This window comes from Symphalangus syndactylus, chromosome 21, assembly GCF_028878055.3.
Source record: "Symphalangus syndactylus isolate Jambi chromosome 21, NHGRI_mSymSyn1-v2.1_pri, whole genome shotgun sequence".
Taxonomy (NCBI): Eukaryota; Metazoa; Chordata; class Mammalia; order Primates; family Hylobatidae; genus Symphalangus; species Symphalangus syndactylus.
Genome location: NC_072443.2, coordinates 75,942,028 through 75,958,102, shown reverse-complemented (window position 1 = coordinate 75,958,102; position 16,075 = coordinate 75,942,028). Strand labels below are relative to the sequence as shown.

At 37.6% G+C, this 16,075-nt stretch overlaps 1 long non-coding RNA gene across 1 annotated transcript; it reads left to right on the top strand.

Annotated features, from left to right (window-relative positions):
* The first annotated feature begins 8,360 nt into the window (after positions 1–8,360).
* On the top strand, positions 8,361–13,021 carry LOC129471304 (uncharacterized). The gene is made up of 3 exons (XR_008653547.2): positions 8,361–8,600; positions 8,806–9,271; positions 12,635–13,021. It is a non-coding gene; the product is annotated as an uncharacterized lncRNA (long non-coding RNA).
* The last annotated feature ends 3,054 nt before the right edge of the window (positions 13,022–16,075 follow it).

Sequence of the window (16,075 nt, the reverse complement as noted above, 5' to 3'; positions counted from 1 at the left end):
CTTATTTAATATATTTTAATAAATTTTCAAAGATTTGTGTTGTTAAAGTCTTGTATATCTTTAGTTAAATTGATTTGTTGGTACTATTTAAAATGTTATTTTAAAAAACTTACATATTTATACTGCTTATCATATGGAAATTCAGTTGGTTTTTCAGTATATTGTATGGTCTTTTCTTTATAATTTTTAGATTTTTTTTCCTGACTTCCACTCAATAACAAGGTATAGACACCTAATTTTATGTTTTACTCCTAGTAGGTGCAGTTTTATTTCTAGTTTGTCTGCTGAGGGTGTAAATTTTTTAGCCCCAGGTGTATGTGTAGAATCTCCTGTTAGATTTACTACCCTGAAATATTTTTCTCTTTTCTTCGTTCCTCATGAGGCCATGAAAAATGAAGCCCAAAGTCATTGGGGCTCAAATGCCCTCAGGGTAAAAGTGAGCTTTGATCCTTGTTTACCATGTTGGGCTCTTGTTCTTCCTTAATTCCTCTGGACAATCCTTGTCTTCTTGCCAGTTTATCAGTGCATTAAAATAGATGTTTATTTTTATTTGTATTTGGTTTTAGTATATATATACACACACATATATGTACATATATACACACACACAGATACAATTTCAGCTTCTGGCAGCATAGTAGACCATATAAACTAATTGACTGATATACATATATATGTTTGTGTGTACAGGTATGTGTGTATATATATGTGTGTGTACATATATATGCACCCACGTATATACACATATATGCATATACACACATACATACATACATATATATACACACACACAGTTTTAAACCTCTTCAAAACCCAATATTCATAATAATTGCAAAAAATATCTCTATAATTATTTTTAAAGGCTGAATTTAAGTGACTTGTTTCCATTGAATTACAAATCTCAGCAGCGATATTATTGTAATTCAACCTTCTTTACTGATTCATTTTTTTCCTTCTCCATGTTTCTTTCTTTTTTGGCTATTAAGTCAATAAAGTACTTTAAGACTTACCGTCAACAAAGTTGGCTTATCCTTCTTGTTAGACGGATTGACATTTTAAAACAATCTACCCAGTCTCCTAACACTGTGGCCTTTATATTGCACATTCTGTGACAGTGAGAGTTAATGCTAACCTTGCTAGATCTTGCAAAATCAAGTTGTCTCTGATAAAAACTTTCCTCCCATTTCTGCCAATTAATCAACAAGTGGCTTTTGAGTTTCTACCAAAAATCTGTTACTGTGATAATGGCAAACTTGTTCTGCTAGCCAAGGGGTGTTAAGCCAGATTTTCCCAACGGTAAGAATCTGACTAAACTGATTTTGTATGATTACCCTAATCCTGCCCTTTCTTTCACAGATTCCCTATAGGAATTTCTCAGGGAGACCAAAGGGTATAGTTAATTGCTTTTGGAATCTTTTCTTCTGTGGATGGTAAAGCAACACATAGAACATTGAGATAAAAATTTAAGCCCATAAGCAAGTTGTGACAATTGAGTTCAGGAAAATTCAAAATTGGCAGTTCACTTGGTGCTTTATCATTATAATAAATATGAAAATACTTAAAGCAATGTACCAATTTATAAACTCCTTCTTTATTGATACAAAGAACATTAGCCCACAAAATATCATCTGTGCTATATAATTTCACCATTAAAGAGCTGTTCTAAATATTTTTCTCTAATTACAAAAAATACCACAAATATCTTTCATAAAATTAATATATACCAAAATTGCTACAACACTTCTCTTTTGAGTGGTTGATAAAGTTAATTGATATATTTTTCTCTCATCACTGAAAAATATTTATGTTTCTACACAATCCTTGTTTGCTGTTGAAAAAAATTGAAATAGAGGTAAGGAGATAGAAAAAACTCATTTAAATACTCAGAAATAATTACTGAACATTTTCAAAAATGTTTTATTATAAAATAATTTCATAGTTATAGGAAGGCTGGAAGAATAATACAGAGAACTCCCATATTCCCCTCAGTGATTCCATATGTGTATATTCAATATTCTACCTGTATATCTATTTATTATTTTTACTTATGTATGTCATCATTTTTATGTATTTATTATTTTATATATATACATACATACATGTATACATACATATCATATATATTTATGTACACATAAATGATTCAGAAAAATATGTGTATACATACACACACACACATACATATTTTTTTCTAAATCATTTGAGTGACAGTTGCATCTATCATAATCCTTCACTCTGAAGTTCTTCAGGGTGTATCTCCTAACAACAAAGTCATTCCATTACATAACCACAATCCGATTATCAAATTTGAGAAATTAAGCATTGATATAATACTCTCATTTAAAATACAGCCGATATTCAAATTTTATCAATTGTTTCAAGAATGTTCTTTTTAATAATTTTCCATGATCCTGAGTTCAATCACCAATCATGTATAAAATGTAGCCATCATGTCTTGTAGGGTTTTTTTTTAATCCTCAGCCTTTCTTTATCTTTCATGATATTGACATTTTTGTGGAGAACAGACCAGTTGATTTCTAGAACACCTTTCAATTGGTTTGATATTTCTTAATTTTAAAAAGGCTTTAAAAAGGTTATATGAACTCACTTTCAGCCCTGCCTTCGTCTTCTCTTGAGATCCTAATTTATTCTGACTTTTGGTCCCTATCATTCTTCCAGGATTGCTCTTATTTAGGTCACTAGTGACCTTCATGTTACAAAATTCAGTGGTCAATTCTCAGTCTTTCATTCAACCCCTTAGCAGAATTTGATAGAGTTTATCTCTTCTACTTACTTGAGAGTACCATACTGTATATGCATTCCTAGTTCTACCACACCAATTAGTTACAAAATCATGGAGATTCTATCTACTGTGAACCTCTATCCATTCTCTCTCATCTGTTGCTACTATTACTTCCTGATATGGTTTGTGTGTGTCCCCACCCAAATCTCATCTTGAATTGTAACTCCCACAATTCCCACCAGTGGGAGGTGTTTGGCTGGCTCCTCTAGTGACAGGTGATTGAATTATGGGGGCAGGTCTTTCCTGAGCTGTTTTCATGACAGTGAATGGAACTCACAAGGACTGATGGTTTTAGAAACGGGAGTTTCCCTACACAAGCTCTCTTTTGCCTGCTGCCATCCATGTGAGATGTGACTTCCTCCTCCTTACCTTGCACCATGATTGTGAGGCCTCCCTAGCCATGTGGAACTGTAAGTCCGTTAAACTTCTTTCTTTTGTAAATTGCCCAGTCTTGGGTATGTCTTTATCAGCAGTGTAAAAAATGGGCTAATACAGTAAATTGGTACGAGTAGAGTGAGGCATTGCTGAAAAGATGCCCGAAAATGTAAAAGTGACTTTGGAACTTCATAACAGGAAGAGGTTGGAACAGTTTGGAGGGCTCAGAAGAAGATAAGAAAATGTGGGAAAGTTCAGAACTTCCTACAGACTTGTTGAATGGGTTTGATAAAAATGCTGATAGTAATATGAACAATAAGATCCAGGCTAAGGTCTTCTCAGATGGACATGAGAAATTTGTTGGGAACTGGAGGAAAGGTGACTCTTGCTAAGTTTTAGCAAAGGAACTGGTGGCATTTTGCCCCTGCCCTAGAGATTTGTGGAAATTGGAACTTGAGAGAGATGATTTAGGGTATCTGGCAGAAGAAATTTCTAAGCAGCATATCATTCAAAATGTGACTTGGGTGCTGTTAAAGGCATTCAGTTTTATAAGGGAAGCAGAGCATAGGAGTTTGGAAAATTTGCAGCCTGACAATGTGATAGAAAAGAAAATCCCATTTTCTGAGGAGAAATTCAAGGGCTGCAGAAATGTGCATGAGTAACAAGGAGCTAAATGCTAATCCCCAAGACAATGGGGAAAATGGCCCCAGGGCACATCACAGGTCTTCCTGGCAGCCCCTCCCATCACAGGCCCAGAAGCCTAAGAAAAGGACATGGTTTTGTGGGCCAGGCCCAGGGCTCCTCTGCTCTGTGCAGTCTAGAGACTTGGTGTCCTGTGTCCCAGCAACTTCAGCCATGGCTGAAAGGGGACAAGGTACAGCTTGATCTGTGGCTTCAGAAGGTGCAAGCCCAAAGGCTTGGCATCTTCCAAGTGGTGTTGAGCCTACAGGTACACAGAAGTCAAGAATCGAGGTTTGGGAGCATCTGCCTAGATTTCAGAGGATGTATGGAAATGCCTGGGTGCCCAGGCAGAAGTTTGCTGCAGGGTTGAAGCTGTCATGGAGAACCTCTGTAGAAGGGAAATGTGGGGTTGGAGACCCCACACAGAGTCCATACTGGGGCACCGTGTAGTGGAACTGTGAGAAGAGGGCAGTGTCCTCCAGAACCCAGAAAGTTAGATCCACCGACAGCTTGCTCCATGTGTCTGAAAAATCCACAGGCACTCAACACCAGCCTGTGAAAGCAGCCAGGAGGGAAGCTGTACCCTGCAAAGCCACAGAGGCAGAGCTGACCAAGACCATGGGAACCCACCTCTTATGTGTGTGACCCAGATGCAAGACATGGATTCAAAGGAGATCATTTTGGAGCTTTAAGATTTGACTACCCTGCTGGATTTCGGACTTGCATGAGTCCCATAGCCCCTTAATTTTGGCCAATTTTTCCCGTTTGGAACAGCTGTATTTACCCAATGCCTGTACCCCCATTGTATCTAGGATGTAACTCACTTGCTTTTGATTTTACAGGCTCATAGGCAAAAGGGACTGGCCTTGTCTCAGATGAGATGTTGGACTGTGGATTTTTGAGTTAATGCTGAAATGAGTCAAGACTTTGGGGGACTGTTGGGAAAACATGATTGGTTTTGAAATGTGAAGACATGAGATTTCAGAGGGGTCGGGAGACGAATGATGTGGTTTAGCTTTGTCCTCACCCATATCTCATCTTGAATTATAACTCCCACAATTCCCACATGTCTTGGGAGGAACCCAGTGGGAGGTGATTTAATTATGGGGGTGGGTCTTTCCTTAGCTGTTCCTGTGATAGTGAGTCTCACGAAATCTGTTGGTTTTAAGAATTGGAGTTTCCCTGCACAAACTCTCTCTTTGCCTGCTGCCATGCATTTGATACGTGACTTGCTCCTCCTTGCCTTCTGCCATGATTGTGAGACCTCCCTAGCCATGTGGAACTGTAAGTCCATTAAACCTTTCTTTTGTAAATTGCCCAGTCTCAGGTATGTCTTTATCAGCAGCCTGAAAATGGACTAATACACCTCCCTAGTTTTAGATGTCAGTGAATCCCGTTTATATTTTTACTGTCTAGCCTTCATGTCTCTAGGAGTCAGTTTTTCCTTTGTAATTCAGCTTACCATCCTCTGTTGAAGTTACCTTTCTGAAACTTGATTGCAAGCAATATAATGAAGTTGTTAGGAGAGTGGGTTCTGGCATAGAAAGACTTGAGTTGGAATCTTGGCTCTCTAGACCAAAAGACACTGAGTGGGAATGATGATCTACATCCAGGGTTGGCAAATCTGGCTTGCTGCCTGTTTGTGTAATAAACGCTGTTAGAATGTAACCACACCCATTTATTTGCGTCTTATACATGACTGCTTCCTCCTACAACTGCAGAATTAAGTACTGTCGTCTATCACTTAATGGGGGATACCTTCCAAGAAATGCATTGGTAGGCAATTTCATTATTGTTTGAACATCATAGAGTGTACTTATATAAACTTAGATGGGATAGCCTACTACACACCTAGGCTGGTTGGTATCACTTATTGCTCCTAGGCTACAAACCTGTACAACATGTTACTGTCCTGAATACTTTAGGCAATTGTAACACAATGGGAAGTATTTGTGTATCTCAACATAGGAAAGGTACAGTAGAATTATGGTATAAAGATAACAAATGGTATATTTGTATAGAGCACTTACCATGAATGGAGCTTGCGGACTGGAAGTTGTCACTAAGGAATAGAAATTTTCCAGGTGATAAGAATTTTTCAGCTCCATTATAATATCTGAGACCACCATTGTGGTCTGTCATTGACCTAAATGTCATTATGTGGTGCATGGCTATAGTTGTAACAGGGATGATAGGACCCACAAAGCCTAAAGTATTTGCTATCTGGTTCTTACAAAAGAAGTTTGCAAATCCCTGACCTTTATCACAGAAGTGCCAGAAGGATTAAATATAATAATACATGAAAAGAAAATACCAATGTACCTGACATTGTAAATGCTTAGTAATTGTGAGTGATTATCATTATCATTATGATTTTAGACTCTCGACTCACTGACCTCTGTGTTGTCAATTCACCCAATTAATCAGTGCTCTTCATTCCTATTATTCATCATAAAGACTCACGCTCATGGCATAGTGCAAATATGGAGTTAGCATTTCATTTTTACCTATTTTGTCTTCTACCGTAACCCCACTTGTCTTCTAGATAGTTCTTCCTTAATGTCCATTCCTCAAATATCATAGGGCCTGTGATGGTTAATACTGTCAACTTGATTGGATTGAAGGATACAAAATATTAATCCTGGGTGTGTCTGTGTGGGTGTTGCCAAAAGAGATTAACATTTGAGTCAGTGGGCTGGGAAGGCAGATCCACCTTTAATCTGGTGGGCACAATTTAATCAGCTTCCAGTGAATTTAAAGCAGGCAGAAAAACATGAAGATGAGAGACTGGCCTAGCCTCCCAGCCTATATCTTTCTCCCATGCTGGATGCTTCCTGCCCTAAACATCAGACTCCAAGTTCTACAGTTTTGGAACTCAGACTGGCCCTCCTTGCTCCTCAGCTTGCAGACAGCCTGTTGTGGGACCTTGTGATTGTGTAAGTTAATACTTAATAAACTCCCCTTTTTATATATATCTATATATAGATATACGTATATCTATATATAGATCGTAGTTCTGTCCCTCTAGAGAACCCTAACACAGACCCCAAATTCTTTTTTAAAAACTTTTTCAGTCTTGTAATTGATATATAATAGATGTGCATTCTTTTATCTTCTCTGTCAAATGGGCTTTTCCTCCTCAATTCAAGTTTCTATGAAATGCAGTACTATTGATGCAGTCTTGAAATGAAGCTTAAAGATGTAGAGAACATTGTAACTCACAAAAGATTAGAAGTGTGGGCTTTTTAAGCCAAAAGCGAATCATAAAGTTCAGTTGTCTTGTTTCTTATAAGTCAGGAAATTTCTTTCCTTCAGTGCATCAGTTTGTAGTGAAATTGTATTTATTATTCGTTTTGTTTATTTATTCTTCTTTTTAAGTGTTTATTTCTCACATCCATTTATTCCCATTTCTACTGAACATTTTCATGCAAACATTCATTCCTTTATCCACTGACTCCATCATTCATTCATTCCACTGATATTTATCAAGCATCATTAAATGGTATGTATTGAGCAAGACACTGAGGATATGGCAGTAAATAAGATCCAGCACCTGCCCTGCAAAGTTATGATAAATATTTATGGAAATCTATGTTCATTAGTAATAATGAAAACTAAATTCTGACCTCAGTAGTCAGGCTTATTGCTTATTCACTTTTTCTCCTCTCTGGCTCTAGAATTAAGCTTTTTGGGGTTGCAAATGCTTTGTGTTAGGATATATTCATTTGTCTCTATTTATATGTGTGTATGGGGAAACATCTCTTCTACTTGTATCATGATCTTCTCATAGTTCATCTCAAAAATTGGCACTGGTGGTTTGGTTTTAATGTGGTGATTTTCAAAAAGCACCTTGCAAATTTCCTGGCATTCTATACAGTTTCTTTGACTAACACTTCAGGATAGAAAAGGAATGGGAGCAAGAAGGTGGGCTCCTTCCTTCAACTAGAACAATGTCATATTTATCATGATACATTAATCACAGGACCTTCAAGGACAGGGTTCTGAGGTTTTGAAAAATGTTTAAAAAAATTAATATCCTATTCATAATAAAAATTCACATTTAATTTTGAATTTCTTCAGGTAATTATAGTTCAATATGAAAAATAATAAAGATCTTTTATGAATATTTACCATGTGATTTTTAATTCTCCCCACAACAGGAGGTACCATAATTTTGCCCGCCTATTCAGGTGAATAAGTTTGGGGTCAGAGGGGTTTGAAGTGACTTTTCCTGTATCCCCTAGCTTGTAGGGCAAAGCCAAGAATCAAAGTCTGACGTATTTGACTCAATGATTTTCCTTTAACCACTCTACTCTTCTGCTTTATGTAGTTTGTAGACTGCTCTCCCCCTTTCACCACCCTGCATTATTTCACTCTTTCTTTTGATTTGTTTCCAAGTCACATGTGTAATAGTCCCTTGCTTTTTGTTTACCTTTTTTTGTCTGTTTGGTTTCTGTTTTCTTAACAAAACACATTTGCATGCCTCTGATTCCTTCTCCCACCAATGTGTCCCCCACTTATCAAATTAATCTACCCCAATACCATTCTCTTCATTTCTTTGTCTTATTTAAAATCTTCTAATTATCCCTATTTCCTACAGTGATATTTCCCAAAACATGTTCTCCAAGATGTTAATATTCTATTTAAATGAAAGCAAAAGGAAGAAAGAAAAAGGAAGAAAAGAAGAAGGAAGAAAAAGAAGGGAGGGAGAAAACAGGAAAGAAAAAGAAAAGACAAACTCGTAAGTTTGGAAAGTACTTTCATTACAGAAAGATTTATCTGTCTACTATGTTAATATCCATGTGACACTAATAAAGAAATCATCTATTGGAGATAAATATAGAATAGTTTCAAAACTTGCTTTCTCTAAATCAGAGTTTCTGGGTTTAAGTGATCTTTCCTAATGTTCTTTGTTCTTTGTCAAATGACTTCGTCTCTGATTTTAGTTCCCTGATCTGCAAAACAAGATAATGATTATGACCTCTGAAATGGCCTGCAGCTATCCTCTCATACTGTGTTCACACACTTGGTAGTCTCTTCCCCCATGAGACAGGACTGACTTATGTAGCCCATAGGATGTTGCAGAGTTGTATTCAAAGCTGAGTTGTGAAAGACACTGTATCTCCTCCTTGCTCTCTCTTGGATAACTTGTTCTGGAGGAAGCCAACTGCCATGTCATGAGGATCCTCAAAGAGCCCATTAGAATGCCTATGTAGAGAAAAAGCCTTCAACCAATAACCAGCACCAACATGGCAGCCATGTGAGCAAGCCAACTGGGAAGTGCACCCTGAGGACATAATCAAGCTCTCAGAGGACTTCAGCTAAGGCTGATGACTTGACTGCAACTAACTGAGAGACATTGAGCCTGAACTCCTAGTCAAGATGCTACCAAACTCTTGGCCCATAGAAAAGGTGAGAGAATAAACGTTCATAGTTGTTTTACGCTGGTTTTTAGGGTAATTTGTTACACAACAATAAATAACAAATACAATGATAATGATGTTGGTGATGAGAGTATCTACCTACAAAAACAAGAAGTGATAATGCAAGTAATAAATTTAGCCATGGTTTAGAGCAAGAATAAACATTAAACCAAAGTTCAACATTAATAATAGAGGTAAAAGTCATATGAAGCATATCTTAAATACATGATTTCCTCTTTTTATGGAGCAGTGAGGAAACTGTGCTTTCTGAAATACACTTTGAAGAAACCGTCTGTAGAGTCTAAATATTCTAGGTGTTTATATGAGGCATCCCTATCTGGGTCTCACCCATTTCCCCAGATTGCTCTCTAACTCTGCAAAAATAGACCTTGCATTTTCTACCTCTAAACTTATTACCCCATTCAGCATCATAAGTCTTCCTCTTCATGTTCCCTTCCTTCCTATAACACATGTTTTAAATCCCACCCTCGTGAAATTCCACATATAGATGATTTCTGTAGGGCCAAGATGATGTGTGAGGTTCTCAAAGGTGGAATCAAGCATTAATTATTCAAATCACTTTGGTTTGAATAATTAGACGGTATTACACAATGGTCAAGAAGTAGAGAAGTGCAGGAATATACCTCATATAGCCAGCCAAAAACAACAACAAACTTTTAAACTAATGCAAAACCAGCCACCACAAACCTTAGATAGTAAATACTGCAAATAATGAAAAATTGGCAGTGTAAATAAGTCATATGTAGATACGAAGAAGGAGTTAAATACAATAAAAGAAAAAAATATGGACTGTTTGGTAGTAGGAAAAAAAATCCAAGACACCAAATGTTAAGCCTCCTGCCAGTTTCTTCTTTTTTGTGATCTGAAATCTACTTGGTATTTTACTTTCCTTTCCTCAGAAAAGAAACAAAAAAGAGAAGAACTTGAATATTAAACACCATTAAATTCCATTAAGAAATTATTTTGAGAAAATACTTTTTGGAAAAAAGAAGTTTTTTATTTTTTATTTTTTTTCTGAATCAACCAGATATCTTTTCTCTTATGGCTGAAGTTTTGTGAAAAACACATCCAAAATCAATTAACTAAAGAGTTGTTAAATTTGTTATTTCGCATACTTGAGTAATGAAAAAGCCTAAAATGTTACATAGTTGGAGGTAGATAACAATATTTATTTCCAGTGTAATAATTTGGTATCAAAGAGATAGCCGACTCTTTCATGTTTATCCACATTAAAGTTGTAGCCAGTCTGTAGTGTAAGAAAAAGGTAAGAGAGAAAGTCCTGCAAAGAGTGAGCTGACTGTTGAAAATGGTTTTCTCATAAGGGCAATAATGGTAACCATGAAAAAACTTTCTTTCTTTTTTTTTTCTGAGATAGAGTCTCACTGTTTCGCCCAGGCTGGAGTGCAGTGGCACAGTCTCGGCTCACTGCAATCTCCGCCTCCTGGGTTCACGCCATTCTCCTGCATCAGCCTCCCAAGTAGCTGGGACTATAGGTGCCTGCCACCATGCCTGGCTAATTTTCTGTATTTTTAGTAGAGACAGGGTTTCACCGTGTTAGCCAGGATGGTCTCGATCTCCTGACCTCGTGACCCACCCGCCTCAGCCTCCAAAAGTGCTGGGATTACAGGCGTGAGCCACCGTGCCAGGCAAAACTTTCAAATGGTATTAATTTGGGACTATTTGCTGAAAATGGTGGAGCCATAATTTGGAAAGGCCAGAACTTACCTCCCACACAAACTCCTTATACTGGAGTGAGTGAGCAAATAATCACTGAGATTTTAAGGTTGCTCCTTATAGCAGCTAACATTTCTTACCCTGACAGAAACTGAAGCCCAGAAAGGTGACTGCATGCCAATGGCTCTTTAGTGAAGAAAAGGATCTGGAGACTTCACCATTTTCTTCCCCTTATTTTTGGAAACCAATTTGTAAAAGGTCTCTGTTTGCAAGTAATCACTTGTTCCTTCTCATAGCTTACCTCAGATGAATGTAAAAACTTCATTAAATGACCATGACATGAAACCAAGTCAGTATATCATAAAATTACAGTGGCAACTTTCAAAAACATTTAGAGCAGCTTCATAATATAGCACATCTATTTACCTAAATGAAGTCACATTGCTTTAACTTTCTACTTTTACCAAGTAATAGGTGAGGTCAACCTGACATGATACAAAGGGTTTCACAGTCTCACCAGTAAGAATTCATGTACTTCAGACAATCTTGTCTCTCCTCCCCCACACAATTTGTTCTGCTTGAAATTTAATTTTATGGGAATTTCTTACTTTAACAATCTCACAGTATAGGGCATAGTGCCTTTAAACACAGTCCTAAATAGAAACCTTAATAAATCACTGTGTTTTGGACAAGAGCCATGTCTACAGTATAAATTGGAATGGAAGATAAATGATTCTGCAGAGAGACATTCACCTAAATATGTTTATCCTCAGTAAAAATGACAATTCCCTACCTGGTTTATAGGAATATAATGGAATCTCCAGGGAAGTTGGAAAGTCGAGATGTCAGTAAAGTGAAATCAAGTACTTTCTATGCAATAGCCATGCCTGGGCTAATTCTCACCAAGCGTCAAGGATACCAATAGCAAAAGACTAAGCAATGGAGACATTTATAGCCACGTTTTCTTCAGGTGAGGCTGAGATGAGGATAGAAACAGAAATTTGTATCTGGGGAGGGAAAAGTCAAGAGCAAAAGACAAACAAAAGACAAGAGCAAGGCCATGCTGTCCCATTTAGGAGGGACAAGGGGAGGTGCAGACTCAGCCCAAAAGAGTAACCATGTCAGAGGAGAGAAGAGGTGTCTAGGAGAACAGAGGAAGGAGAACATGGGATGTAAAAATTTTTAAACCTGGACTTAAAGTGCAATTCTACTATGATAGCATGACTCTTGGGAAGTCACCTTTTCTCTCTAAGCCTATGTCTTTATTTGTATTATGGTAATACAGAATTACATCTGATGGGAGTTTATCTTAGGCAAATTCAAATATAACCACTCTGTTAGAGGAAAAGAAGTAATTTAATTAGTGCAAGAGTTCTGCTAGCCATAAATGGCAATAGCAAGTGTGCCAAAGGTCTGGACTATTGTTCCTGCATCACATGTGCTTCTCACAGTGTGTGCTAGACTGTAAGCCTGCTGAGGCCAAGAATATAGTCTCTCTGTTTCACGAGTGTATATACAGCACCAATGATAATGCCTGATATTAAAGAGAGGTCATAAATATTTATGAAAAGAGGTAAGAAAGAATAACGGGAGGGGAAAAAATGAAGAAATAGCATGCATCTTGCTATACTGAACATGTCTCTATTTTCTTGAACAGCATGAGCCCCAGGAGAAGCCATCCACTTTACCAGGCATGAGTGGAAGAAACAGCAACGAATCCTAATACTTGCAGGAAAACTGAGTGTGTTGGAGTTTTTGAGAGGAAAAATTCTCACAGGTAATTTTGACTATGTACAACTTTCTCTTTATGTACTTTAGAATCCCACTGCCAAGTAAGATGCAATTCTACTGTAATAATAATTGTAACAATGTCTGCATAACCTAACTCACTAGGCTCATATAAGAACCCAATAAGATTAAAAATCTAGAATGGCACTCTGCATAATAGTGTTGTAACATGCAAATGTCAGGTGTAAATTATTTGTGTAATTATCTGAACCCATCTACTAGCGTACTCTCTTCTACTGAATTCTGTTAAAAAGCACAATGACTGTATAGTTTCCTCAGTTACCTGACAAAAGGAATGTCTGTGGTTGAACTACTGGAGATGCTGATACCCGAAGGTTAGGAAAACTAGCAAAGGGAGGAAATATCTGCTACTCATTCCATTAACTAGATAGCCTTATAGCACTGTTGACATCCTCATCTGGGCTCTGTGGGGTTTATCACAGAGATGTTCACCAACAAAAGCTATTGCTACCATCGTTAAGCTTGTAAGCATCCATTCATTACTACTGTACTTTCTTCATTAAGTTCCTTTAAGTTAGCTCTCTCCTTTTTCCTCCTTTCTCAGACTCCTCCTTGTAAGTAATGTTTTTTCAGCTTCTTTAATCTTCCAGACCCCTAAATGATGGAATGCCATGAAGCTCAGTCCTCAAACCTGTGAACAAAAAAGTATCTGAGACAGGTCTCAATCAATTTTGAAAGTTTACTTTGCCAAGGTCAAGGACACGCTGCTCATGACAGAGCCTCTGGAGGTCCTGATGACATGTGCTCAAGGTAGTTGGGGTGCAGCTTTGATTTCGCACATTTTAGGAAGACATGATACATCAATTAATACATGTAAGATATACACTGGTTTGGTCCAGAAAGGTGGGACAACTCGAAGTGGGGACTTCTGGATCATAGGTAGATTTAAAGATTTTCTGATTGGTAATTGGTTGAAAGAGTTGTTATCCAAAGAAAGCAACGTCTGGGTTATGATAAGGAGTTGTGGAGGCCAAGATTTAATTATGCAGATGAAGCCTCCAGATAGCAGGCTTTAGAGAGAACAGATTGTAAATGTTTCTTATCAGACTCAAAGAGACTATTCTATCAGTCTTAAGGTTTGTGTTGATGTTAATGGTAATGAAGTATGTCTGACCACCTTCTCCTCCACCACTTCCCATTATGGCCTGAAGTAGTCTTTCAGGTTAACTTTGAAATGCCCTTGGCTGAGAGGAGGGGTCCATTCAGATAGTTGGGAGGGCTTAGAATTTTATTTTTTGTTTACAGACCCCTTTGCTTTCTGCATTTATTTTCAAAGTAGTCTTGCCAACCTAGAAAATGGATTTAAATACCATTGTATATGTTATCCCAAATCTATAATACAGCTTACACATGCCTTCTGAATGGTAGATAAAGTATCAAACTATCTACCTCCCATTTGGATGTCTAATAGATCGCTTGAACTTACCAAGTCCATTACCAAACTCTTTATTATACTTCTAATGCCTGCCCATCCTCTCTCTCAACTCAGAATAAGGCTCAAAGTCCCCTATAGGGCATTACATAATGCGATGTCACACTAATTTTCTTATCTCATCTCATATTGCATTTCCTTTACTTGGTGTCTCTCATCACAGCCAGTACAATTATACCTCGGGACTTCTCCACGTGGAATTCTCTCTGCCTGGAATCCTCTTCCTCCAGATAACAATGTGGCTTATTCTGTCACTTCATTCAGATTTCTGGGAAAAATAATCCCTAATTGAAGAGTTGTTTTATGACCACTTTATTTAATATACAAATGTTCTCCACATTAGTTTTGTCACTCTTTATCCAATTTTTCTGCTTTATTTTTCTTGTTGCACTCATCATTGTCTTACATATAATTTTTCTTCACCTCCCATACTGGACTGTTAACTCCATGTTCATAGAGATTTTGCTTATTTAAATCCTATATGTGCAGCTCTTAGCATAACTTCTGACTCATAGTAGGAATTCAGGAAACATCTGTGAGGTGAACGAATAAACATATTTTTAGATTTTCTTTATACATAAAAGTGTCTATTCAAAATTTTTTTTCGGATAATGCTGTCTTTGTGGTTCTGGAAATTGCTTTCTTACTTAGGAATATACCCTGAGCATCTTTCTATAATACATCATGAAATATAGATCTAAATCATTTTTACTAGTCTCAGAGTATTTCATTGTTTGGAGGTGCTGAAATTGATTTATTCAAACTCAACTGATGGACAGTTGGACTGTTTTCCTCTTTTTTTTTTGTTTTGCTATTTCAAACAATGCTTAAATAAATAAGCTTATATTGAAATCTTTTGTAATGCAATTCATCAAGCAATTATTGAGTATCTGCTATACACAATTCACTGGCCTAGACAATGGGATGGTAAAGTAGAGACAAATGTGACGTGGTTCCTGCATTCCGGGAGCTCATGACCTACTCAAGGAGACAGATGACGAAAAATAAGAATGACATATTTTAGAGAATTATAGAGTATGGAATTCCAGAGTACTGCAAGGGCAGTAGAGAATAGGGGATTCAGGGATGGAAACTACCAGGAGATGCAAGATTCAGAAAAGCTTTTTCAAAGGTCTGTAAGTTTGGCCTGGGCTTTGGCAAAGGTTTCAACCAGCAGAGGGTCTGAGGTGAAGAGAGAGTGCTACACATTTAGAGGACTGCCAGAACTATTCTTGGATACTTAATTCTCTAGTTTGACTGGAACAGAAGGTGGATGAGCAACAAGGTCAAAAATGTAGGCTGGGGCAAGAGCACCTACCAGGTCCCAATCATTGTCGAGCCAAAAGATCAGGGATAAAGAATAATGTGGGAATAGATCCACGTGATTTACCCATCAGACTTTTTCCTTTTTCAGAAGAAAGTTTGTCTGGGCTCTCCTGGTCTGTGGGTAAACAGACTCATTATTTCCAAATATTCTGGTATTTGAAGAAAAGCTAGAAATCTGTATTTTTTATTTTTATTTTTTTATTTTTGAGACACAGCCTCACTCTGTTGCCCAGGCTGGAGTGCAGGGGCATACTCTTGTCTCACTGCAACTTCTGCCTCCCAGGTTCAAGCAATTCTCCTGTCTCAGCCTCCCGAGTAGCTGGGGCTACAGGCGCCTGCCACCACACACAGCTAATTTTTGTATTTTTAGTGGAGACGGGGGTTTCACCTTGTTGGTCAGGCTGGTCTCGAACTCCAGACCTCAGGTGATCCACCCGCCTCGGCCTCCCAGAGTGCTAGAATTACAGGCACGAGCCATCATGCCCAGCCAAAATCTGTGCTTTTAAAATATGAAACCTCCTGGCTTTTAAC